Source organism: Erinaceus europaeus, chromosome 8 (assembly GCF_950295315.1).
Source record: "Erinaceus europaeus chromosome 8, mEriEur2.1, whole genome shotgun sequence".
Classification (NCBI taxonomy): Eukaryota; Metazoa; Chordata; class Mammalia; order Eulipotyphla; family Erinaceidae; genus Erinaceus; species Erinaceus europaeus.
The window spans coordinates 59,188,475-59,202,119 of record NC_080169.1 but is presented as its reverse complement, the minus strand read 5'-3'; the positions used below and the strand labels follow the sequence as shown (position 1 = coordinate 59,202,119).

General features: G+C 37.3%; 1 pseudogene; it reads left to right on the top strand.

Annotated features, from left to right (window-relative positions):
- The first annotated feature begins 2,359 nt into the window (after positions 1 to 2,359).
- LOC132539781 (iron-sulfur cluster assembly 1 homolog, mitochondrial-like) lies at positions 2,360 to 11,660 on the top strand (annotated as a pseudogene).
- The last annotated feature ends 1,985 nt before the right edge of the window (positions 11,661 to 13,645 follow it).

Here is a 13,645-nt window from a genome sequence, read left to right as displayed (position 1 = left end):
TGCAAAACTAATTAAACTCAAGTAAAAAAATGTAATCAATTTTAGTTTTCTAAACTACAGGAATCAAAACAGTCAAAATAATTGATCTTAGGAAGGGATACAATAACAGAAATATCCTTAATGTGTGTGCTTTGGCCAAATTCCAAATTAAATCTGAAGGATATCAATATAGTAATCTTTTCAATCTGGATATTACTGACATTTTCGTCTTTTTAATCTTTGTTGTGGAAGCTCTCAAGCTTTCTTATGCACTACAGGATATTTAACACTGTCCCTGGCCTCTACTCATCAGATGCACCTTCCAACTTTCTTCTTCTCTGTCTGTAAAAATCAAAAATATCTCCAGTCATTGCCAGATAAATACCAAGGGCAGGGAGAGGCTTTTGGAAACTTGTGTATTTAAAGATTTTATTGCATTTTGTTGTTAATTAATTTCAACCTTAAACTTTAAAAGCAGAATTTCTCTATGGGAACGTTAATTTTTTGCTGGGAAGATGTTCAAAAATGAGCTACGTCACATATGTATCTGGTATACTGTGGCCAGAAAAAAAACATGTCCTTTTGAACTTTCCAGTGTTATAATTCAATGACCCATTTAGAGGAGTAGAGGTTATAAGGTCTTTTGATTTTAAGCCCACAAAATTCAATGGCATGTTCTAAAAATTGTGTTGAATGTTACTGAAGTTTAAACTATGTAGTTCTCATATTGACTTCATTTCACAAAGGCAAATAACATTTAGATTCAGAGAGAAACAAGTTGTCAACAGTTTGGGAAAATTTCTAGGCATATCAAACTAAGCCAGAGATCATGGGAATAGAACTGTGCCTTTTCTCAGTAATGTTGCAGTGGAGAATCATATTTTCATCCATTTGTTCACATGATTTTCTTACTTATAGCATCAAAATATAGGATAGAGAATAAATTTATTAATATGCTCCTGTCAACAAATCTTAGTACATACTATTTGAGTTTTCCTTTGATAATTTTGATAAAGTTTATTCATATTTCTCCAGAGTTATATAAAAATATACTCAAATTATATTGGCTTTAAGATTTACACAGCTGATCTTGTGAGTAGATTCTTATTCATATATGAGAGCGTATATGTTACAGTTCTTGAAAGAATATCCATTTGCCTTCATTTTAATACCTACTTATAAATGTATCCCTCCAGTCACACACTAAGTGCAAATATGTTGTCTAATGAAAGGAATAGAATTCTCAAGACCTGCAGTGTTTAAACTCAGTTATTTCCAGATTCTGTAATCAAAATGCATTTTATAAGTCTTTTTTTTTTTTTCCAGAGCACTGCTCAGTTCTGGCTTATGATGGTGCGGGGGACTGAACCTGTGACTTTGGAGTCTCAGGAATGAAAATATCTTTGCATAACTATCATTCTATCTAACCCCTGCCCTAGAAATTTTAACATAAAGTTGCAAAAGCCCAGTCATCTGCCGTTGTCCTATCAATATCGGATCACTATAAATACAGTAATTTACTATTATACACACTTTTTTCTTTAATAGAGACAGAGGCAGAGCAGGAGAGAGAGATAGATGGCAAGAGTGGGGAGAGAGAAAGAGAACACAACATTGAAGCTTCCTTCAGTGCTGTAGGAGTTAGGCTTGAATCTGGGTTGCACTCATGGCAAAGCAGCACACTATCCAAAGTGAGCTATTTCATTGACCTCAGGGACCTTTTTCTTATAACTGCTTGCCTGTCCAGGCCTACTGACTGAGCTCTTTCACCTCACATTTTGAGCATGCTGACAGATTCTCTAGTAAATACTTTATTTTTGTTGTTGTTGTTGTTGCCTGTTTTTGTTTGTGTGTTTGCTTGTTATCACTGTCACAGCTTCACTACTGTGGAGTGACTCTTTTAGAAATAAAGAATAACAAAGACAGAAAGATAGAGGGAAAGACACCACAGCACTGAAACTTAACTTCAACACAGTGGGGACAAGGCTTAACCAGGGTTGCAGGCACAGTGAAACAGTCACACTATCTAAATGAGTTATTTTGCTTTCACTTTTAAAAGTGAAAGACAATTTATGTTTTTCAAAACTTAAAAGTACAGTGTGAAAATCTTGTGTCCTTCTATGGTCTCCCATCTACTTCCCCACCCAACTACTGTTGCCAATTTCTTACATATTCTTCTTGAATTTAATAAATTATATGTAAGCAAATAATAGATTATTTTTCTCTTCCATGCACAAAGAAGAGGACGTTGGAGACTCAAGTAGTTTGTACAATGGTGGAGGAGGGGTCGGGCCTCAAAAGTACCCACCCGCCTGCAGTGTCCATGGGGAGAGAGGTTGAAGAGGCCAGAGACCCATTCCTCAGCATGGGGGCTGCGACTATGTTGGCTTTGCTAGTCTAGGTCACCGTCCAGGCTGCTAGCAAAAGGAAGCTGCAGCCCACCCTGCATACCCTCACTCTGACATCTTCAGCAGTAAAACAAGACACAGCAACTTCTTAAAGATAAACCTGATAAACTTCTTAAAGATAAACTTCTTAAAGATAAACTTCTTCATTTTTTTATTTAAGAAAGGAGACATTAACAAAACCATAGAATAAGAGGGGTACAATTGCACACAGTTCCCATAACCTGATCTCCACATCCCACTCCCTCCCCTGATAGCCTTCCCATTCTCTATCTCTCTGGGAGTATGGATCCAGGGTCGTTGTGGGTTGCAGAGGGTGGAAGGTCTGGCTTCTGTAATTGCTTCCCCACTGAATCTGGGCGTTGACTGGTCGATCCATACTCCCAGTCTGCCTCTCTCTTTCCCTAGTAGGGTGGGGCTCTGAGGAAGCAGAGCTCCAGTACACATTGATGGGGTCCTCTGTCCAGGGAAGTCTGGTCAGCATCGCGCTGGCATCTGGAACCTGGTGGCTGAAAAGAGAGTTAACATACAAAGCCAAATAAATTGTTGAACAATCGTGGACCTAAAGACTGTAATAGTGCAGATGAAGTGTTAGAGGTATTCCCTGCATGCTCCTGTGTACTTCTGGTTTCAGGTATATATATTTTCCCCTAGTTTATGGGCACGGGTGAACCTAAGATAAATTTCTATTTATTTATTTATTTATTTATTTATTTATTTATTTATTGTTATTTAAGAAAGGATAAGTTAACAAATCCATAGGGTAGGAGGGGTACAACTCCACACAATTCCCACCACCCAATCTCCATATCCCACCCCCTCCCCTGATAGCTTTCCCACTCTCTATCCCTCTGGGAGCATGGACCCGAGGGTCATTGTGGGTTGCAGAAGGTGGAAGGTCTGGCATCTGTAATTGCTTCCCCGCCGAACATGGGCGTTGACTGGTCAGTCCATACTCCCAGTCTGCCTCTCTCTTTCCCTAGTAGGGTGGGTCTCAGGGGAAGCAGAGCTCCAGGACACATTGGTGGGGTCTTCAGTCCAGGGAAGCCTGGCCGACATCCTGATGGCATCTGAAACCTGGTGACTGAAAAGAGAGTTAACATACAAAGCCAAACAAATTGTTGAGCAATCATGGACCCAAAGCTTGGAATAGTGGAGAGGAAGTGTTAGGGGGGTACTCACTACAAACCCTAGTGTACTTCTGCTTTCAGGTATATATTTTGCACTAGTTTATGGATACGTGTGAACATAAGCTCTCTCTTACAGAAACTGGTGTATATCTAGGTTTTGGGACTTTGTTAGAAAGTGAACCACCTGGGATGGAATTAAAGAATACTATGAAAGGAAATGTCTCACCTGAGTAATGAAGCTGAAGGGTTGTCATTCCACATGTGAAGTCTCTGGACACAGTCTGAGCTGAGGCATGTTGAGATGACAATCGTTGTGTTGATCAGGTTGCGATCGGCAGATGCAATATTATTTGATATGGATTGGGAGAGGCATACGGGAAAGTGGGCCCTATCCAAAGGTTCCAGGACTGGGGGAAGTAGAGGCTCTATAGTGGAGATGTGAGGTTCCTGCTGTCTTAGGGTTCAAAAAGACAATGGATAGTTAATGTCATCATCACATTATTTGGTAATTGGGTTAACTTTGAAAAGTCCTTTTGTTAGGGTTTGCTGTACAGTACCCAATATCATGTATATACCTGTGCTATTGGTTGCTTCTGATCTACTTGGTCTCGGCTTTTGAGAGAGTCTGCATATCAAATACACAGCCTATATATTAAAAAGACTCAATCTGTGTTTTAAAAACTTCGAGACATACAATTAATTTTCCCCCTCTCATATTAATTAACTAGTGATTTATATGACTACATTTTACTAGGAGTGTAAACACCATTCCCACCACCAAAAGACTGTGACCCATCCCTCTCACCCACTCCCACCCCCCACAAGACCAGGAAGCTGCATATCTACCCCTCACCACAGGGTTTTTACTTTGGTGCCCTACTTACAATTTGGTCAGGTCCTGCTTTTAGTTTCCCTTTCAGATCTTCTTAATCAACTTCTGTTGATGAGTGGGATCATCCCATACTCATCTTTATTTTTCTGACTTAGCTCACTTAACATAATTCCTTCTAGCTCTGTCGAAGATGGGTCAGAGAAGGTGGCTTCATTGTTCTTGATAGCTGCATAGTATTCCATTGTGTATATATACCACAGCTTTCTCAGCCACTCATCTGTTGTGGGGCACCTGGGTTGCTTCCAGTATTTAGCTATTATGAATTGTGCTGCTATGAACATAGGAGTACATACCTCTTTTTGGATGGGTTTTATGGAGTACTTGGGGTATAATCCCAGGAGAGGAATTACTGGATCATATAGAAGGTCCATGTCTACCCTGTGAGAGTTCTCCAGACTGTTCTCCACAGAGGCTGAACCAATTTACATTCCCACCAGCAATGCAAAAGGGTTCCTCTGTCCCTACAGCCTCATCAGCATTTGTTGCTGCTGTCCTTTTTGATGTATGCCATTCTTACAGGAGTGAGGTAGTATCTTAGTGTTGTCTTAATTTGCATTTCTCTGACAATCAATGACCTAGAGCAGCTTTTCATATGTTTGTTAGCCTTTTGGATCTCCTCTGAGGTGAATGTTTTGTTCATATCTTCTGCCCATTTTTGGATGGGGTCATTTGCTTTTTATGGTGCTAAGTTTGCTGAGCTCTTTATATATTTTGGTGATTAGTTTCTGTCTGATGTATGGCATGTGAAGATCTCCCATTCTGTAAGGGGTCTCTTTGTTTGTTTAATATTTTCGTTGGCTGGGCAGAAGATTTTCAATTTGATGTAGTCCCATTGGTTTGTTTCTGCTTTAGTCTTCCTTGCAATTGGGTTTGATTCATCAACGATGTCCTTGAGGTGTAGGTGGGAAACTGTTTTACCAATGTTTTCCTCTAAGAATTTATTGTTTCTGATCTGACATCCAGTTCTTTGATCCATTTGGAGTTGATTTTGTTTCTGGTGAAATAAAGTGGTTCAATTTCATTCTTCTGCATGTTACAACCCAGTTTTCCCAGCACAATTTATTGAAGAAAGCCTCCTTTTTCCATTTAATCCTTTGGGCCCCCTTATCAAAGATTAGATGTCCATAGGTGTGGGGATTTATTTCTGGGCTTTCAATTCTGTTCCACTGGTCTGTGTGCCTATTTTTGTTCCCGTACCATGCTGTTTTGATGATGATGGCTTTATAATATAGTTTAAGGTCTGGGAATGTGATGCCTCCATTTCTGTTTCTTTTCCTCAAGATGCTTTTGGCAATTTACGTGTTTTCAGGTTCCAGATAAATGATTGTAGTGTTTGTTCTATTCTCTTAAAGAAGCTTGGTGGAACTTTGATGGGTATTGCATTAAATTTGTATATGGCTCTGGGGAGAATATTCATTTTGATGATATTTATTCTTCCAATCCATGAGCATGGGATATCTCACTAATTCTTGGTATCAGTTTCTATATCCTTGAGTAGTGACTCATAATTTTCACTATACAAGTCTTTCACTTCTTTGGTCAACTTTATTCCTAGGTATTTGATTGACTTTGCTGCAACAGTAAATGGGCGTGATTTCTGGATGTCTTCTTCTTCAGATTTAGTGTTTGCATAAAGAAATGCCACTGATTTTTGTACATTGATTTTGTAGCCTGACACCTTGCTATATTGCCTAATAACTTCCAGTAGTTTTCTGCTGGATTCTTTAGGTTTTTCTATGTATACTATCATATCATCTGCAAATAGTGACAGCTTGACTTCTTCCCTTCCAATCTGTATTCCTTTGATTCCTTCTCTTGCCTGATTGCTATGGCAAGAACTTCCAATACTATGTTGAAGAGTAATGGTGACAGTGGACAGCTCTGTCTAGTCCGCGATCTGAGGGGGAATGCCTTCAGCTACTGTCCATTGATTATGATGTTGGCTGTAGGTTTATTATATATGGATTCCACTATCTTGAGGAATTTCCCATCTATTCCCATTTTTTGTAGAGTTTTAAGCATAAATGGGTGTTGGATTTTATCAAAGGCTTTCTCTGCATCTATTGAGATAATCATGTGGTTTTTGGCTTTGCTTTTATTGATGTGGTGAATGACATTGATTGACTTATGGATGTTGAACCAGCCTTGCATTCCTGGGATGAATCCCACTGGTTTTGCTGAACAATCTTTTTGATATGCTGCTGTATCCGGTTGGCCAAGATGTTGTTTAATATTTTGGCATCTAAGTTCATCAGAGATATTGGTCTGTAGTTTTCCTTTTTTGTTCTGTCCCTATCAGCTTTTGGTATCAGGGTGATGTTGGCTTCATAGAAGGTGGAAGCGAGTATTCCTGTTCCTTCAATCTTATGGAAAAGCTTAAGAAGTAAGGGTACTAACTGCTTCCTGAAAGTTTTGTAGAATTCGTTTGTGAAGCCATCTGGTCCAGGACTTTTGTTGTTGGGGAGATTCTTAATAACGGTTATAATTTCTTTGTCTGTGATTGGTGCATTTAGGTTTTGTAGTTCTTCTTGGTTCAGTTTTGGAAGGCACATGTTTCTAGGAATTGTTCAGTTTCTTCCAGATTTTCTTTTTTTTTTTTTGTATTTTATTCTAGTGTTATGATTTCTTTTTTTTAAATCAATTTATTTATTTATTCCTTTTGTTCCCCTCGTTGTTTTGTTGTTGTAGTTATTATTGATGTCATCGTTATTGGATAGGACAGAGAGAAATGGAGAGAGGAGGGGAAGACAGAGAGGGGGAGAGAAAGACAGACACCTAGAGACCTGCTTCACTGCCTCTGAAGTGACTCACCTGCAGGTGGGGAGCCGGGGGCTCGAACCAGGATCCTTCCACTGATCCTTGTGCTTAGCGCCACCTGCGCTTAACCTGCTTCGCTACTGCCTGACTCCCACTTCCAGATTTTCTATCTTGTGGCGTATAGTTCTTCATAGAAGTTTCGCATGATTTTCTGGATTTCTGAGGTGTCAGTTGTGATAGCTCCTCCATCATTTAAAATTCTATTAATTTGAGTCTTCTCTCTTTTTTGTTTGGTGAGTCTGGCTAAGGGTTTGTCAATTTTGTTTAATCTTTCAAAGAACCAATATTTGGCTTCATTGATCTTTTGTATGGTTCTCTTATTTTCAATGTTGTTTATTTCTGCTCTAATTTTAATGATTTTGTCCTTCTGGTTGCTTTAGAGTTCCTTTGTTCCTCTTCCTCCAAGTCCTTGAGGTGTGTAGGTTGTCGTTCATTTGAGCTTTTACTTGGTGTTTAATACGTGATTGTATGGCTATAAGTTTCCCTGACAGTTCTGCTGTAGCTGTGTCCCAAATATTTTGATAGGTTGTGTCTTCATTTTCATTTGTTTCCAGGAACATTTGAATTTCCTGCTTGAGTGAATCTCAGACCCAGTGGTTCTAAAGGAGTGTATTGTTTAGTTTCCAAATTCTGTGACTTTTAATAATTTTCTGTTTCTTGTTAAATCTTAGTTTTACTCCACTGTTGTCAGAGAAGATACTTGGGATGATTTCGATGTTCTTGAATTTATTGATGATGTCTTTTTGGCCTAACATGTGGTCTATCCTTGAGTATGTGTTATGTGGATTTGAAAAGAAGGTGTATTCCAGTTTTTTGGGGTGAAGGACTCTGAAAATGTCCAAGATGTCTAGTCTGTCAATCTCTTCATTCAATTCTCTTGTATCTTTGTTGATTCTCTGCTTTGTTGATCTGTCTAAGTGTGAGAGTGGGGTACTGAACTCTCCCACTATTATTGTATTACTATTTATGTATTTTTGAAATTCTTTCAGTAAGTGCTTGATGTATTTAGATGGTCCCTCATTGGGTGCATAGATTTAATAATTATTAAGTCTTCTTGGCTAATTGATCCTCTTATAATTATGTAATGCCCTTGCCTATATTTATTACTTTCTTTAATTTAAAATCTATTGTGTCTGAGATGAGAATGGCTGTTCCTGCCCTTTTTTGTGGTCCATTAGCCTGTATGATAGTTTTCCATCCTTTCACTTTAAGTTGTGTTTATCTTGCTGTGACAGATGGGATTCTTGCAAGCAGCATATGGTTGGGTTATGTTTTCTGATCCATCCCCCCACTCTGTGCCTTTTCATGGGTGAGTTTAAGCCATTGACATTTATTGATATTATGGATTTAATGTATTGTACTGCCATTGTTCAAGAGAAAACAATTTTTTTGTTTGCTCTGATATATTGCAAGTATTATAGTGATGTTCTTGTTTATAAGAGGTCTTTTAGAACCTCTTTCAGGTCCAGTTTGGTGATGGTTGCATCCTTTACCTGTTGTTTGTGTAAGAAGGTTTTGATCCCTCCATCTAGTTTGAATGGAAGCCTAGTGGGATATATTATCCTTGGTTGAAACCCTTTTTCATTCAGGGCTCGATAGATATCTTGCCATTCCCTTCTGGCTTTTAGAGTTTGAGTGGAGAAATCTTTAGATAATCTTATGGGTTTTCCCCTGTATGTAACTTTTTGTTTCTCTCTTGTAGCCTTTAGGATCCTTTCTTTATCCTTACTTCTTCTCATTGTGACTATAATGTGTCTTGGTGTCTTCAAGTGTCGGTTGATTCTGTTTGGAACTCTCTGGGCCTCTTGAATCTTGATGTCCTTTCTGTTATTCAGGTCTGAGAAGTTTTCTTCTATTATTTCCTCTAGAATGTTTCCTTCCCCTTCCTCTGTTACTTCCTCTGGCAGGCCAATTATATGAATGTTACTTCTTTTGAGGTCATCCCATATGTCTCTGTTGTTGTTTTCAGTTTCTCTCAATCTCTTTTTAAGCTCTTTCACCTCCTTCTTAGTTTTCTCTAACTCATCCTCTGTCTGACATATCTATTTTCTGCTTCTGTTAGTCTGCTTCCCCTTCCTTCAGCTTCTTTCTTCAGTTCAGCTATTTCAGCTTTCACTTCTCTAATTGCCTCAAGGTAATCTGTATTTTCCTTGGGGGTCTCAACTGTTGTTTCCCTAATACTGCCATTCCTTTTTTCCAATGTTGTTTTCATTTCTGTGATTAATAAGTTTATTATTGCTTGCATACTTTTCTTATCTATGTTACTTATCTTCTGGCTGATTTGTAGTTTCTTCTGGGCTCATGTCTTTATTCATTGGAGTAGCAGTTTTATTTGTTTTTGATCTACCCGTTTTTTTGATTTATGTGTTTCTTATTTTATGCTCTGTTGTTCCTCAGTTGTTGTGTCTTGAGTAAAAGCAACACTGTACTAAATACCTTTATGACAAATGCAATCACCAACCTCAGGAATTACAGTAGCAACTGAAGCAAGTATTGAAGCAGTTTAATCACTACCAGTTAGCCAAACAATGTTTCCAGTCCATGAAAAAATAGGAGTCAAGTCTAAGTGAAGAAGAAAGAGAAAGGAAAGAAGGGATAGCAAAAATAGACAGTTATGCAAATCTACTATCCACTGTATATTCTAGGAGTAGCAAGATGAGAAAGGGAAATAGAGTAGAGATACACACATAGAAAGTCCACTCTGAGTCAGATTTCTTCCCCAAAATAATTCACAAATTTAGAAAGACAAAGAAGAAGGAAGAAATGTATGACAAGATATTAAAAAAAAAGATTAACAAGAGAGAGAAAAAAGAAAAGATAAGAAAAAGAGCTGTAATTAAAGAGCAGTGAAAGGAATGTTTTTTAATTGATTACTTTATTTTTAATTTTATTTCTTTATTTATTTTTAATTAACTAAGAGGAGGAAGAAGGGAGAGTCTGTAGAGGAGGTAGGAGTAAGGAGACAAATCCCTCTTGCAATAGATAAGATGCCCACTACCCTAGCAATGAAAGATACCCTAAGAGTTAATTCTGGTCAACCTAAAGGGGGGGGAGATATATGCCTTTATATTATATTAATAATAAAATAGAGCAGGGTTAAAAACCCTGTCCCAGATTGCCTCAAGCCTCCTGAGCAGAGGAAGCTGATTGTTAAGAAAGAAAGAAAAAAAAAACCCTCAGGACTAGACAAGAATACAGGAATAGACAGTTATGCAAATCTACTATCCACTGTATATTCTAGGGGTAGCTAACGGAGAAAGGGAAGTTGAGCAGAGATACACGCTGAGAGAGTCCACTCTGAGTCAGATTTCTTCCCCTAAATAATTCCCAAATGTGTATCAGTGAATTCAGAAAGCTGAAGGATTAAGGAAGAAAGGATGACAAGAATGAGAAAAAGAAGAAAAAAAGATAGAGAAAAAAGAAAAAGATAAGAAAAAGAATAGTAATAAAAGAGCAGTGAGAGGAAAGAATTTTTTAATTTATTTTTTATTATTTAATTAGCTATTCGGGGGGTGGGATAGAATGGGTAGGGCTGGTAGTAAAAGTGAGACAAGTTATTTTAGCAGTGAATAAGACACCTGGTCCCCTAGCAATGGAAAATACACTAAGAGTTAATTTTCATCAACCTGAAGGAGAGGGGGAAAGGGGTAGGCTTTTATTTTGTATTAATATTAAAATAGAACAGAGCAAGTAATCTGTCCTGTCTTCAGCTTGGATGGCTCCAGATTTCCTCAGGCCCCCTGAGCAGAGGCAGCTGGTTGGCTACTTAGAAAGAAAAAAGGCCAAAGGTTTCAGAAGTGAATAGACTTAGAATGAATGACACCCCCTGGTGGGACAGTAATCTTGGTAAAGAAAGAAGCTCAGCAGGGGAGCCTTCTAGGAGCAGATCTCTGGTCCCCAGGGACTGGTTATGGGGAGGAAGGGGGAGGGATTGTGCTTTGGGAATAATAATCTAAAAGAAAAAATTTTTTTCCCTTTCTTTTTACTCTATTTTTTAACCCAAATTAAGTTATAGTTATCTTCTTGGTGTCACCACTAGGACCCCTTATTGACTGGCCTACTAAAGGCAGAAAATCCTACCATTTCCAGTTGATGTGGTCAGAGCTCAAGCCACTAGCTGCTTCTCAGTTCTTAAAGATAAACTCGTAGGTGTGAAAGTTGTCTGAACCAGCAGTTGCAAAGGCTTTTTTTAGGCTCTTGAATATACAAAGACAAAAGGAGATTCTGATGAGATGTTTTTCAAGATGGAGTCAGAGTGTTCATTGAAAATAAAGCACAACTAACACTTTTAGGAATAGAAATGGACTATGTTGAAGACAAATTATCCAGTGACTTTGTGTTCAATAACCCAAACATTGAAGGAACATGTGGCTGTGGGGAAAGCTTTAATATTTTACTTCTTGGAACTATTCTGGCTACAAAGCCCTAGAAAGTGGAAGTCCTTAAGTTTATACTATATGGCTGCCTTCTGAAGACAATAAATTGACATTTTGAAAATTAAAAAAAAAAAAAGAAAAGATGTCTTATGTGTTGTGTCACAAACTGTGATTTTTTTTTTTTTACATAGTATTTATCTCTCCAAACCAGTATACAGGGAACTTGCTTACTGTTTCATATAACTAAAATATTATGTATTATTTGAAGCATAGAAATTTATATGATCATTTCCTTATTGATAGACACTTGTATTGGTCTCATTCTTTCACCTTTATAAATGGTTATAAATGAAAAAATATTTTAACTATTCTACTTTTCATATGGGCAATCATGTTTGTAGGATAAAATCATGATGTATAATCTTTCATGGGAGTAATTTTAATAATACCATGTGAGAATATTTGTTTCTCCACAGTCTGACCAATCAAGTTTTACTACAATTTTAAGTTATACTAATGTGATAGACCAAACAACAGTGATGTAGTTGAAATTGTCATTTTTCTTTATGTGAATGAGCTGTATCTATGGTTCAAGTGGTCTGACTCACATTCCTGTTAAATGGTGCTCTTGGAACTCTCATAATTTTATACAACATAAGTCACATGGTATCTATTAAGGAAGTATGACCCCATCCATGTTTGGCCCTCCAACTACCACTATACCTGCGTGTTAAAGTTGGAAAAAATTAGAGAATGTGGACTAAACTGTGTTGCTCTAGTACTTACTCTTATTGTGTACAATATTTACATCTGAAATGACTGAACTTCATAACAATTTTATATTTTTATTGATAACTTATGTAGTCTATGACTAGTAATTTTGTCAGCTCTTTTCACTATGTTTATTGTAGGATATCCTTTTCTCCTTGTCTACTAAGTTCTTTGAAGTTAAAACTAAAAGAATGCTTTTTCATTATAGCAAACCGGAAATTCTCTTTTTATTTTCATCACATGAAGGGCAAGGAAGTGGAGTTTTGTTCTCAAAAATAGTCCTTTTGTGGGGCAAGGAAGAGAGCATAATGGTTATGTAAACAGACTCTCATGCCTAAGGTGTCCAGGTCCCGGGTACAATACCCTGCACTATCAGAAGCCGGATATAAAAGAAAAAGTCCTCTTGTGTATCTTTTTTTTTTCTTTTGTCATTCTTTTTTTTTAAATTTTTTATTTAAGAAAGGATTATCATGTTTTCTATAGCATTTACTTCTTATACAGCTTAATGTGATAACGCCAGCACTTAAATGTATTCATATTGGCATCCAAGATTCAACTGATATACTGTCTATAGGTGCCAGACACTGCTATATGCACCTACCCATATAATCTGTTCCAACCCACAATGTCAAACATTTGAATAGTCAACAAACTTACCTACTTTGCATGTGACTAGAAGAGGCATAGGCATGGGAAGCACATGTTGCATGATCTATCAGAAGGCAAAGACTGGCAACACTAGTTTTATTCTTGAATTTGTCTTTTTTTTTTTTTTCTTTCTGTGAGTACTGGGCAAGTTCATTTTTATCTCTATAGGACTTAGCTTTCTTATCTGTGAAAAATGTTATGCTGACGAGAATAGATGGTATTTACATCCCTTCTAGTTTTAACATTCTAAGACCATAATGTCCATATGCTACTTTTACAATTTAAAAACTACTCAAGAATTCACATTTATATAGGAACAAAATATTTGTAGTCCTTTCCTTTGCAGATATGGTTCCTAGTTTTCATAATCATTCTTTTCTCATTTGGAGGCAGTAGGACATATCTTTGTCATTGCATGTATGTACAAGCATGGTAAAATAATTCCCAGGATATTAGTAAACATTTATGACATATTTTTCATGAATTACTTGAACAGCATAAAATGTCACAAAATGTAAATCTCAGGAAAATATTCAATATTAGATTTTGGAAAACAAAACAAAACAGTCTACAGAATGGAGGTGCCAGTTGGTGATGCACTTGGTTAAGCACACACACTACAGTGAG